Consider the following 11,683-nt stretch of genomic DNA (forward strand, 5'->3'; position numbering starts at 1 on the left):
GAAGCATGAGAGACCATGGACTCTGAGAAACAAACTGAGGGCTTCAGAGGGGAGGGGGGGAGGGGACTGGGATAGGATGGTGATGGGTAGTAAGGAGGGCACATATTGCATGGTGCACTGGGTGTTATACACAACTAATGAATCATGGAACTTTACATCAAAAACAAGGGATGTACTGTATGGTGAATAACATAATATAATAAAAATATTATTATAAAAATAATAATAAAATAAAATAAATACAAATCTATTTCTTCTGGTATCTCAATGTGGTTTTTATTTGAATTTCCCTGATGGCTAATGATTTTGAACATTTTTTCATGTGTCTGTTAGCCATTTGTATGTCTTCATTGGAAAAGTGTCTGTTCATATGTTCTGCCCATTTTTTTTAATTTGATTATTTGTTTCTCATGTATTGAGTTTGAGAAGTTATTTGTAGATCTTGGATACCAGTCTTTTTTCTGTAGTGTCATTTCTAAAAATCTTCTCCCATTCCGTGGGATGTCTGTTAGTTTTTTTGACTATTTCCTTGGCTGTGCAGAAACTTTTTATCTTGATGAAGTCCCACAAGTTCATTTTTTTCTTTTGTTTCTCTTGCCTTTGGAGATGTGTCATGAAAAAAGTTGCTGTGCCCATGTCAAAGAAGTTGCAGCCCATGTTCTCCTCTAGTATTTTGGTGGATTCCTGTCTCACATCAAGGTCTTTCATCCATTTGGAGTTTTGACAAGGCAGGAAACAACAAATGCTGGAGAGGATGTGGAGAAAGGGGATCCCTCTTACACTGTTGGTGAGAATGCAAGTTGGTATAGCCACTTTGGAAAACAGTGTGGATGTTCCTTAAAAAGTTAAAAATTGAGCTACCCTATGACCCAGCAATTGCACTACTGGGTTTTTACCCCAAAGATATAGATGTAGTGAAGAGAAGGGCCATATGCACCCCAATGTTAATGGCAGCATTGTCCACAATAGCTAAATTGTGGGAGGAGCCAAGATGCCCTTCAACAGATGACTGGATTAAGAAGATGTGGTCCATATATGCAATGGAATATTACTCAGCCATCAGAAAGAATGATTACCCAACATTTGCAGCAACATGGACAGGACTGGAGGAGATTATGCTAAGTGAAATAAGTCAAGCAGAGAAAGACAATTATCATATGGTTTCACTCATTTGTGGAACACAAGAAATAGCAGGACGATCAGTAGGAGAAGGAAGGGAAAAATGAACGACGGGGTTAACAGAAGGGGGAATGAAACTTGAGAGACTGTGGACTCTGGGAAACAAACTGAGGGCTTCAGAGGGGTGGGGGATTGGGATAGGCTGGTGATGGGTATTAAGGAGGGCACATATTGCATATTGCACTGGATATTATATGCAAATAAAGAAGCATGGAACACTACATCAAAAACTTAGGATATACTCTATGGTGACTAACATAACAATAAAATTTTTTTAAAAAACATGAAAAAAACAAAATAAAACAGAAATATATATATTTCTTCTGTAAATGTATAAAGTGCTAATGTGAGGCTTTTTTTCAGTTTTCATTTTAACTAAATACAAGCATACAAAAATGTATCTATGTAAGCAATATAATGGCTATTGAATTCATCTGATGATAATTGCCCATCACTTTGAAACTCATGCAGCAATTGGGAAATTTTCCTCATCATGGTGTAGGAATAAACTGAATATGTCTTAAACATGCACATTTGCAACTTGATTTACAGAGGATATAATATGGGTGCTTTTTTGTTTTTGTTCTTGTATTTTTGGTAATCAGTATCACCTAGGACACTTTGGTACTGGGGGCAAGGCATGAATTGCAGTTCATTTGGAGGATCTGGAAATGATGTCTTGATTCACTACACCATTCATTAAAGCTGGATATTTATAAGGACAAGTGACAATGGGATGAACACAACAGAAAAAACAGAAGAAGATCTTAAAATGAGCAAAAATTAAAAACTAAATCAATTTATTTTGGCATAAATGTCATATATATTCATGACCCACTTTTATCTATACTGAATTTCTATTTTAAGATCATTCATTTTTTTGTATTTATTTTTTAGTTTTGACAAGTTTAAACAATATCCACTAATGTCAGAATTATCTTTTGAAGGATAAGACAGTTTATCAATTTAAATACAATCTTAGCTGTAAATATCTGTATCTATTCATCTAGAAGCTAAATTAGTAGGAGGGGAACCAGGAAAAGTTACATAAAATCTGAATCTTGGTTTATCATCTATAAACATTTTTTTAAAGATTTTATTTATTTATTTGACAGAGACAGCCAGCGAGAGAGGGAACACAAGCAGGGGGAGTGGGAGAGGAAGAAGCAGGCTCCTAGCAGAGGAGCCTGATGTGGGACTCAATCCCAGAACACTGGGATCACACCCTGAGCCGAAGGCAGATGCTTAATGACTGCGCCACCCAGACGCCCCTATCATCTATAAAATTTTTAGGTTAGATCTACCTCAAGAGCCATTGTTCAGGATTAAATGAAATTTAATTATGGCACAAATATTGACACAAGACAGATTCTGTCCAGTGGAGATGGCAAATAAAAGCTCATAATTCTATATTCTCTGTGTATAGGCCTTGTTCAGGTTCAAGACTTGTTTCACCAGCTCAATAAGAAACCACTTGATTGATTTTCACCCTTGTATACTTAGTAGAACTAAAAAAATCAAGACATGGGAAAATCTTTTGTAAATGGTTTGTAAATATATTACTCGTATTTCATTTGGACTAAAGCAAAATGAAAGGGGAATATGTAATTTATTTTTGTAAAAGAAAAAATATATCTTTACTTTAGACCTTGAAATAGGTATCTAATGGCTGAGGTTGCTTCCCTTTCAGATGCAACATTTCTTTAAATAATATCACATGTAGGTTATTAGCACATACAACAGGGGAACATAGAAAATTCAAAAAGATTCTGCATTGGCAGTCATGTGACAATGGAATTAAAGAAGAAATTTGACTTTCCTTTTATTATTTTGGTTCTGTGTTGTTTTCTCAGAATTAATCTGGGATAATATCAACTACCTAAGGGAATCTCTGTCATATCAGCCCTATATATGTACTACAAACAACAAGAATACTAACAATCTTAATTCCATTGGTAATTATAAATATTACATTTTCAAGCTTGTCAATAATTGAAGTTATGGATATAAATTATACCCAATGATATCAATCTAATATTCTGGTCTCATACTTAATACAAATGACATTTTAGGAAAATAAAATAGCTCTCCTAGATTTTCCTCTGCAAGTTGTCAAATGACGCACAAAACTTGAAAATCAGTTGTTCCATGTAGACCCAGGACCTGCTGTCGTTTTTTATACATTGTGTGTGGAGATTCACATACGCAATAATTTAAGTACATAGACATTACTATATTTGAAATAATTTGTATATGACTTTAATATTTTATTCAAATAATGTGTTACATGGCATCGACAAACCACAAGGTAAAGTGATTGTCCTATAACCCACTCCTACTGACACCCAAGGTGAATACTTAAATTATTTTGTAATTTGTTCCAATATTTTCTTGATATTTTAAACAGTAAGTTTACCTTCTACTGCTTGATTTTTATTATTTATATTTTTTTGATGTAAAGTTCGATGATTCATTAGTTGCACATAACACCCAGTGCACCATGCAATACGTGCCCTCCTTACTACCCATCACCAGTCATGGTTTGTAAATGAGGCCACTGTGAATGAGATGCTGTTCCTTCTCTATATCACCACTTTTATCCTCTTTCTCTCCTCCCATGCTCTCATCACAGTTACATCCCACTTTATGTTTGGGGACATGCATTTATGGCATTGTTTCATTTTCTGGAAATTATTGGTTTTATATAAAAATATAAGATTATTGCAAAACCTGACACTATTTTATTGGTTATTACTGAATGTAAGCCTTCTAATTATATCATTATAATTTCTCTAAAGAAGTTTAAGATTATAACTTTCTGGCTGATATTAAGAATTGTCAAGAAATTGTTTACAAGACAGAATTTAAAAAAAATTAATAAATAACTTATTTTCTGTGCTTCTGTGTTCTTTGCATTGTATTTAAATATTATACCTCATGTATAACAGTTCTGAGAAAAGTTTTTGTTGATAATATCACTTCTTAATTATTATACTATATGCATTTTTAAGAATACCCATATGTGGGGTGCCTGCGTGGCACAGTGGTTGAGTGTCTGCCTTCGGCTTGGGGCATGACCCTGGCATTGTGGGATGGAGCCCCACATCAGGCTCCTCCACTACGAGGCTGCTTCTTCCTCTCCCACTCCCCCTGCTTGTGTTCCCTCTCTCGCTGGCTGTCTCTATCTCTGTCGAATAAATAAATAAAATCTTTAAAAAAAAGAATACCCATATGTATAAATTGAATTATATTAATGCTCTAATTATTTTATATTTTTTTAAATTGATTTTATTTTTAAAATGATTGATTGATTGATTTAGAGTGTCATTGGGGGGAGGGGTAGAGGGAGAGGGAGAAGGAGAGAAGCAGACTCTCAGCTAAGCAGGAGTGAAGACATGGTGCTCAATCCCAGGACCCTGAGATCATAACCTGAGCTGAAATCAAGAGTCTGATGTCAACTGAGCTGTCAGGCATTTTTTTTTAAATGTCAAACTTTTTATATTTCCTTTTTATTCTTGCTTACTTTCTGGTCAATTTTCTCCAGTTTATCTTTTGAAACTTTTAATGAATTTATTATATTAATTATTACATTTTTAATTTCCAGAAGTCCTTTATTGTTATCTGACACTTCCATATATATATAAATTTGTGCTATAGATTTAACAACTTCTAATGGTATACTGAGCTTGTTTGCTGATAGTATTCCCTCTGCAGGAAAATGCTTCCACTCACTCCCGTGAAGAAGACTCTCAGAATTATATTTCTCCTTCTCCTTTTTTTTTTTTTTTGAAGATTTGATTTATTTATCTTAGAAAGAAAGAGTAAGAGAGTGCGGGGGGGGGGAGGGGCAGAGGGAGAAGAGAATCTCAAGCAGACTGCACTCTGTGTTGGGAGCTCAATGCAGGGCTCAATCCCAGGACCCAGAGATCAGGACCTGAGCCAAAATGAAGAGTCAGACATTTAACTGATCTTGCCACCAGGCAACCCACTCTCTCCTTCTCCTTTTAAATGTAGAACTATTTCTTAAAATACCTTTTTCCAAAAGGTCCTGAACTCTTTCTTCTCTTACCCCTCTACACCATTTTCTTTTCCCATTTTCCTTAAATTCATAATGTATTTCTTTCTTTTTATTTTAAATTCAATTTATTTAATATATAATGTATTGTTAGTTTAAAGGTAAAATTTAGTGATTCATCAGTTGCATATAACATCCAGTGATCATTACATCTAGTGACCTTCTTTATGACCATTAACTAATTACACCAGCCCCCCACCCCCACCCCTCCAGCAACCCTCAGTTTGTTTCCTAGAGTTAAGAGTCTCTTATGATTTGCCTCACTCTCTGTTTACATTATATTTTATTTTTCCTTCCTTTCCCTATGTTCATCTGTTTTGTTTCTTAAATTCCACATATAAGTGAAATCATATGATATTTGTCTTTATCTGACAGACTTACTTTATCATAATATCCTCTAGTTCCATCTATATTGTTGCAAATTGTGAGATTTCCTTCTTTTTGATGGCTGAATAATATTCCATTGTATATATGTACCAGTTCTTCTTTATTCATTTATCTGTCAATGGATATCTCTTACCATATTTTGGCTATTGTGAACATCTCTGCTATAAACTTTGGGTTGCATGTGCCCCTTTGAATCATGATACAAAAAAGGGTATTTATTTCTTTATTATCATGCCCTTGGGGTTTATGACAGAGCAGTTTTAAATATATGTGCTTATACTCTCACACTTACCTACAAATGAAAAAAGTTTCAAATGCATAACAACAAAATAGGAAAAAAGGAATAAGAAACACGCCATAAAGCAATGTGTAATGTTATGTAATATTGAGAAACAGATGGATAACATACATCTTTCAAGAGAACTTGAACATACATGGAAGTAAAAATGAAATTGGATTATAGATTATCAGAGAAAGGTTCTATTTTAATTAAAGCATTCAAAACTTGAGTGAGGAGGCAGAAGAAAATGGCTTTGGGACACCTGGGTGGCTCAGTCGGTTAAGCACCTGCTTTTGGTTCATGTCATGATCTCAACGTCCTGGGACATAACTCCATGTCAGGCTCTCTGTTCAGTGGGGAGCCTGCTTTTCCCTCTGCTTACCTTTCCACCGGCTCCTGTATGTGCTCTCTCTCTGTCAAATAAATTTTTAAAAATCATTTTTAAAAGAAGAAAATGGCTTTACATAAATGGTATTTGCCAATAGATATTTGCTATAGATTTCTGAAAAATGTCATTGGTATTTTGATTGAGATGGCATTGAAAATGTAGATTGCTCTGGGCAGCATAGAAATTTTAACTATGCTTATTCTTCCAATCCATGAGAATGGAATATTTTTCCATCTTTTCGAGTCTTCTTCAATGTTTTTCTTTTTTTTTTAATAATTTTTATTTTGTTATATTAGTCACGATGCAATGTTCCATGATTCATTATTTGCATATAACACACAATGCACCATGCAATATGTGCCCTCCTTAATACCCATCACTGGCCTATCCCAATCCCCCACCCCCTCCCCTCTGAAGCCCTCAGTTTGTTTCCCAGAGTCCACAGTCTCTGAAGGTTCATTCCCCTTCTGTTTACCACCCTTCATTCTTCCCTTCCTTCTCCTACCGATGTTCAATGTCTTTTAAGAGTGATTTGTAGTTTCTAGAATACAGGTCCTTTACATCTCCAGTTAAGTTAATTGTGAGATAACATATGATTTTTGGTGCTATTTTAAATGGAATGGATTTCCTAATTTTTCTCTCTTCAGTCTCATTGTTCGTGTATAGAAATGCAACTGATTTCTGAACATTGAGTTTGTATCCCGCCACATGACTAAATTGCACTATAACTTCTAGAAGTTTGGGGGTAGGGTCTTTTGGGTTTTCCATATAGAGTATCATGTCATCTGCGAAGAGAGACAGTTTGACTTCTTCTTTGCCAATTTGGATACCTTTTATCCCTTTTTGTTGTCTGATGGCTGTTGCAAGGACTTCTAGTACTATGTTGAATAATTATGGTGAGAGTGGGCATCCTTGTCATGTTCCTGATCTTAACGGAAATGCTTTCAGCTTTTCCCCACTGGGAATGATATTCGCTGTAGGCTTTTCATAGACGGTTTTTATGAGAATGAGGAATGTACCTTCTACCCCTACACTCTGAAGGGTTTTAATCAGGAAAGGATGCTGTATTTTGTCAAATGCTTTTTCTGCATCTATTGAGAGGATAATATGGTTCTTGACTCTTTTCTTGTTGATATGATCTATCACACTGATCGATTTGTGCATATTGAACCACCCTTGCATCCCAGGGATGAATCCCACTTAGTCTTTGTGGATAATCCTTTTAATGTACTGTTGGATCCTATTAGTTAGGATCTTGTTGAGAATTTTGGTGTCCATATTCATCAGGGATATCGGTCTGTAATTCTCCTTTTGGAAGGGGTCTTTGCCTGGTTTGGGGATGAGGGTAATACTGTCCTCATAGAATGAGTTTGGTAGTTTTCCTTCTGTTTCTATTTTCTGAAACAGCTTCTGGAGAATAGGTATTATTTCTTCTTTGGATGTTTGGTAGAATTCCCTGGGGAATCCCTCAGGCCCTGGACTCTTGTTTTTCGGGAGGTTTTTGATCACTGCTTCAATCTCTTCATAATTAATCTGTCTGTTTAAATAATTAATTTCTTCCTGTTTCAGTCTTGGTAGTTTATATGTTTCCAGGAAGGCATCCATTTCTTCCAGGTTTTTTAATTTATTGGCATAAAACTGTTGATAAAAGTTTCTAATGATCCTTCCTATTTCACTGGTTTTGGTTGTGACCTCTCCCCTTTCATTCATAATTTTATTAATTTGGGTCCTTTCTCTATTCTTTTGAATAAGTCTGGCCAGTGGAACAAAGAAACAAATAATGACAATTGATATCTAAAGAGCTGTTATGACAATCTTTTGGAGGAGGACTCAAAAAAAGGAATGTAGATTGCACATGACCTAATAGGCTACTGAAGTTTCTGAGATATTAGGGTTTAAATATAAAAGATAAAAATTATCCCCTAAAGGTAAACAAAATGTCCTCAAATTTGAGTCTATAATTTATGCATTTACATTTATTTAGTATGCATACATTTAACTTATAAGTTCTGTCTTTGAAGATAACTGAATTTATGTAGGAAAATAAAAAGTATATATCTTAATGATGTTATTATAGAAAAATATACATAATGCAATAGAAAATAAACTAAAATATAATATATATTTATTTGTATATATATATTTATATATACATATATGCATAGTGCAATAGAAAATAAACTAAAATATATATAAATTTATATGTGTATATATTTATATATACATATATATAATGCAATAGAAAATAAACTAAAATGTATATATATATTTACATATATATATATATATATATACACACATACATATATAATGTATTTATTTATTTGATAAGTGAGGAGAGGCAGAAGGAAAAGAAGAGGGAGAGGAAGAGAGAGCACCTCCATCAGACTTCTCACTGACTGGAGATACTGATGTTGGGCTAAATCTCACAATCCTGAGATCATCACCTGAGCCAAAATCAAGAGTCAATGCTCAAATGATTTTCACTGAGAAATATGTTATTCTTACAAATTCATAGATTTGTAGAGAATATTTTGACCACAGATGTTTGCCTCATGAAGATTTTACCTGTAAAGCAAAAACTGAGGACCTTTATTCATAGTAATTAAGTTTATTCTTCATTTAGAAGCTGAAATATTCAATGAGTAAATAAAAATGTGAATGAAATAATGAAATAAAAATAGCATTCTGTTCTATATTAATTTACTGTTGTGTCTGTTTTTAGGAAAAAAATAAGAATTAATACCCCATGAAAATTACAATCAAACTTCTGATTTCATCTTATTGGGGTTATTTCACCTTCAAGAATTGGCCTGTTCTTTATTCTCATTGTTCTCATTTTCTTAATGGCTCTGTTTGGCAACCTGTCCATGATCATCCTCATCCTCCTGGACAGTCATCTCCACCTACCCATGTATTTTCTACTTAGTCAGCTCTCCCTCATGGACCTGAACTACATCTCCACCACTGTCCCCAAGATGGGTTCTGATTCTCTCTCTGGAAACAAGTCTATTTCTTTCATCAGGTGTGGAGTTCAGAGTTTCTTCTTCTTGACTTTAGCTAGTGCAGAAGGATTACTATTGGCCTCCATGGCCTATGATCATTATGTGGCTATTTGATTTCCTCTTCACTATGCCATTTGTATGAGCAATTGAGTATGTGTGCTGATGATAACAGGATAATGAGCTTGATCAACTCCTTTGCCCACACAACATATATTCTCCATATCCCTTAACCAGTCCAGAGCCATCAACTATTTCTTCTGTAATGTTCTGGCCATGTTGACTTTGGCTTGCATGGACACCTGGATCTAAGAGTACACAGTGTTTGTAAGCTCCACCTTCTTCCTTATGTTTCCTTTCATTGTTATTGTACAATTCCTATGGCTGAGTTCTCCATGCAATCTGACACATGCAATCAACAGAAGGGAGGAAGAAGGCCTATTCAAACTGCAGCACCCACATCACTACAGTGACTTTCTTTATCCCCCCTTTGTTTATACTTATCTATGCTCTAGATTCCTCCAATCACCAACAGAGGACAAGATTCTGCTTGTCTTCTACACCATCCTGACCCCAATGCTCAGACCCATCACCTACAGCCTGAGAAACAAGAAGTTGATTGGGGCTCTGAGACAATTGATTCAGAGAATCCACTCAGTGAAAATGTAGACAATATACATTAGTTTTCAAGCCTCAGTTATATGTCAAATATAGCTGTACAGCATTGTGAAGAAAATATTATATGCCTATAGTGAAAGAACTTAAACTAATATAGAAAATTGAATAAATTGAGGCTTCCGTAATAATGTTATATTCCAAAGCATTATTTTTGTTTTTCTTTATGATCCTTTAAAGGGAATGCATTTCCCACTAAACTTGTGGGCAAAATTATTTTACTAACATGTTAAATGGAAAATGAAAACTGACTAAATTAATGATGTCATTCAGCATATCAGTTCTACAATATTTTTTCTACAATATTTTTTCTTTTTTTAACCAAAATTAGTAAATTAGGACCTAAAAATAATAAATAATTTATGATGAACATAACATAATTGGAAATAAATACTTTATATATTTGCATAATACTTTATACTTTTTAAACTATATTGACATCATTGACAAATAAAGTTGTATATTTTATGGTATACAATGTCATAATTTGATATACATTGTGAAATCATCTCCACAATTTAGTTAATTAACATATCTATCATCCTACATAGTTACTTGTGTGTGTGAGAGAACAGTTAAGAACTTTTTTGTTAGCAAACTTCAAGTATGTGATGTAATACTGTTAACTATAGTCATTTTTATTGTATATTAAGGCTCCAGAATTTCTTCATCGTGCACATCTGAAACTTTGCATTATTTGAGTATAATTTCGCTATTTACCCACCAGCTAGACTCTGGAAAGAACATTATACTGTCTTTTATTAAGAGTTTTATTTCTTGGGGCGCCTGGGTGGTGCAGTCGTTAAGCGTCTGCCTTCAGCTCAGGGTGTGATCCCAGCGTTCTGGGATCGAGCCCCACATCAGGCTCCTCCGCTCTGAGCCTGCTTCTTCCTCTCCCACTCCCCCTGCTTGTGTTCCCTCTCTCACTGGCTGTGTCTATCTCTGTCAAATAAATAAATAAAATCTTTAAAAAAAAGTTTTATTTCTTTCACATATAAGTGAGATCATGCAATACTTCTCTTTCTGTTTCTGGCTTATATCACTAAGCATGATGTTCTCCAGATTCATCCATGCTGTCACAGTGAAAAAGTTGTTGTTTTGTCTTGCTTTTATCCAAACCTAAATAATATTCCATTGTATACATATTTATGACTCCTGTAAATCCATTCATCCACTGATAGATACTTACGTTGTTCCCGTGTCTTAGTTATTGTGAATAACACTGCAATATACATGGGAGTGCAGATACTTCTTTGAAATAGTGATTTCATGTTCTTTGGATATATACACAGAAACGAGAGTGTTAGATCATATGGTAGTTCTATTTTTAATTTTTTGAGAACATCCATACAGTTTCCCATAATCACTGTGCCAATTTACATTCTATCAACAATGGGAGAGACTTAAAAAGATCATGTAAATTTGGACATTTTTATCACTATGGCAATTAAGCATTTAGAATTTAATAGAGCAGTAACTGATTAAAAACTTGACTTATAGAATGATAGTTGGTTATAATTTGCATCTCTCCAAATTTAAAGAGAATTAAGCATGAGAGATTATGGACTCTGAGAAACAAACTGAGGGCTTCAGAGGGGAGGGGGTGGGGGAATGGGATAGACTGGTGATGGGTGGTAAGGAGGGCACGTATTGCATGGTGCACTGGGTGTTACACGCAACTAATGAATCATCGAACT

At 34.6% G+C, this 11,683-nt stretch overlaps 1 pseudogene; it reads left to right on the top strand.

The window, feature by feature from the left end:
* Positions 1–8,864: 8,864 nt before the first annotated feature.
* Positions 8,865–9,980, top strand: LOC148110168 (olfactory receptor 2L8-like; annotated as a pseudogene).
* The last annotated feature ends 1,703 nt before the right edge of the window (positions 9,981–11,683 follow it).

Source organism: Ursus americanus, chromosome 5, assembly GCF_024610735.1.
Source record: "Ursus americanus isolate L20-20 chromosome 5, mUrsAme1.1.p, whole genome shotgun sequence".
In the NCBI taxonomy this organism is placed as follows: Eukaryota; Metazoa; Chordata; class Mammalia; order Carnivora; family Ursidae; genus Ursus; species Ursus americanus.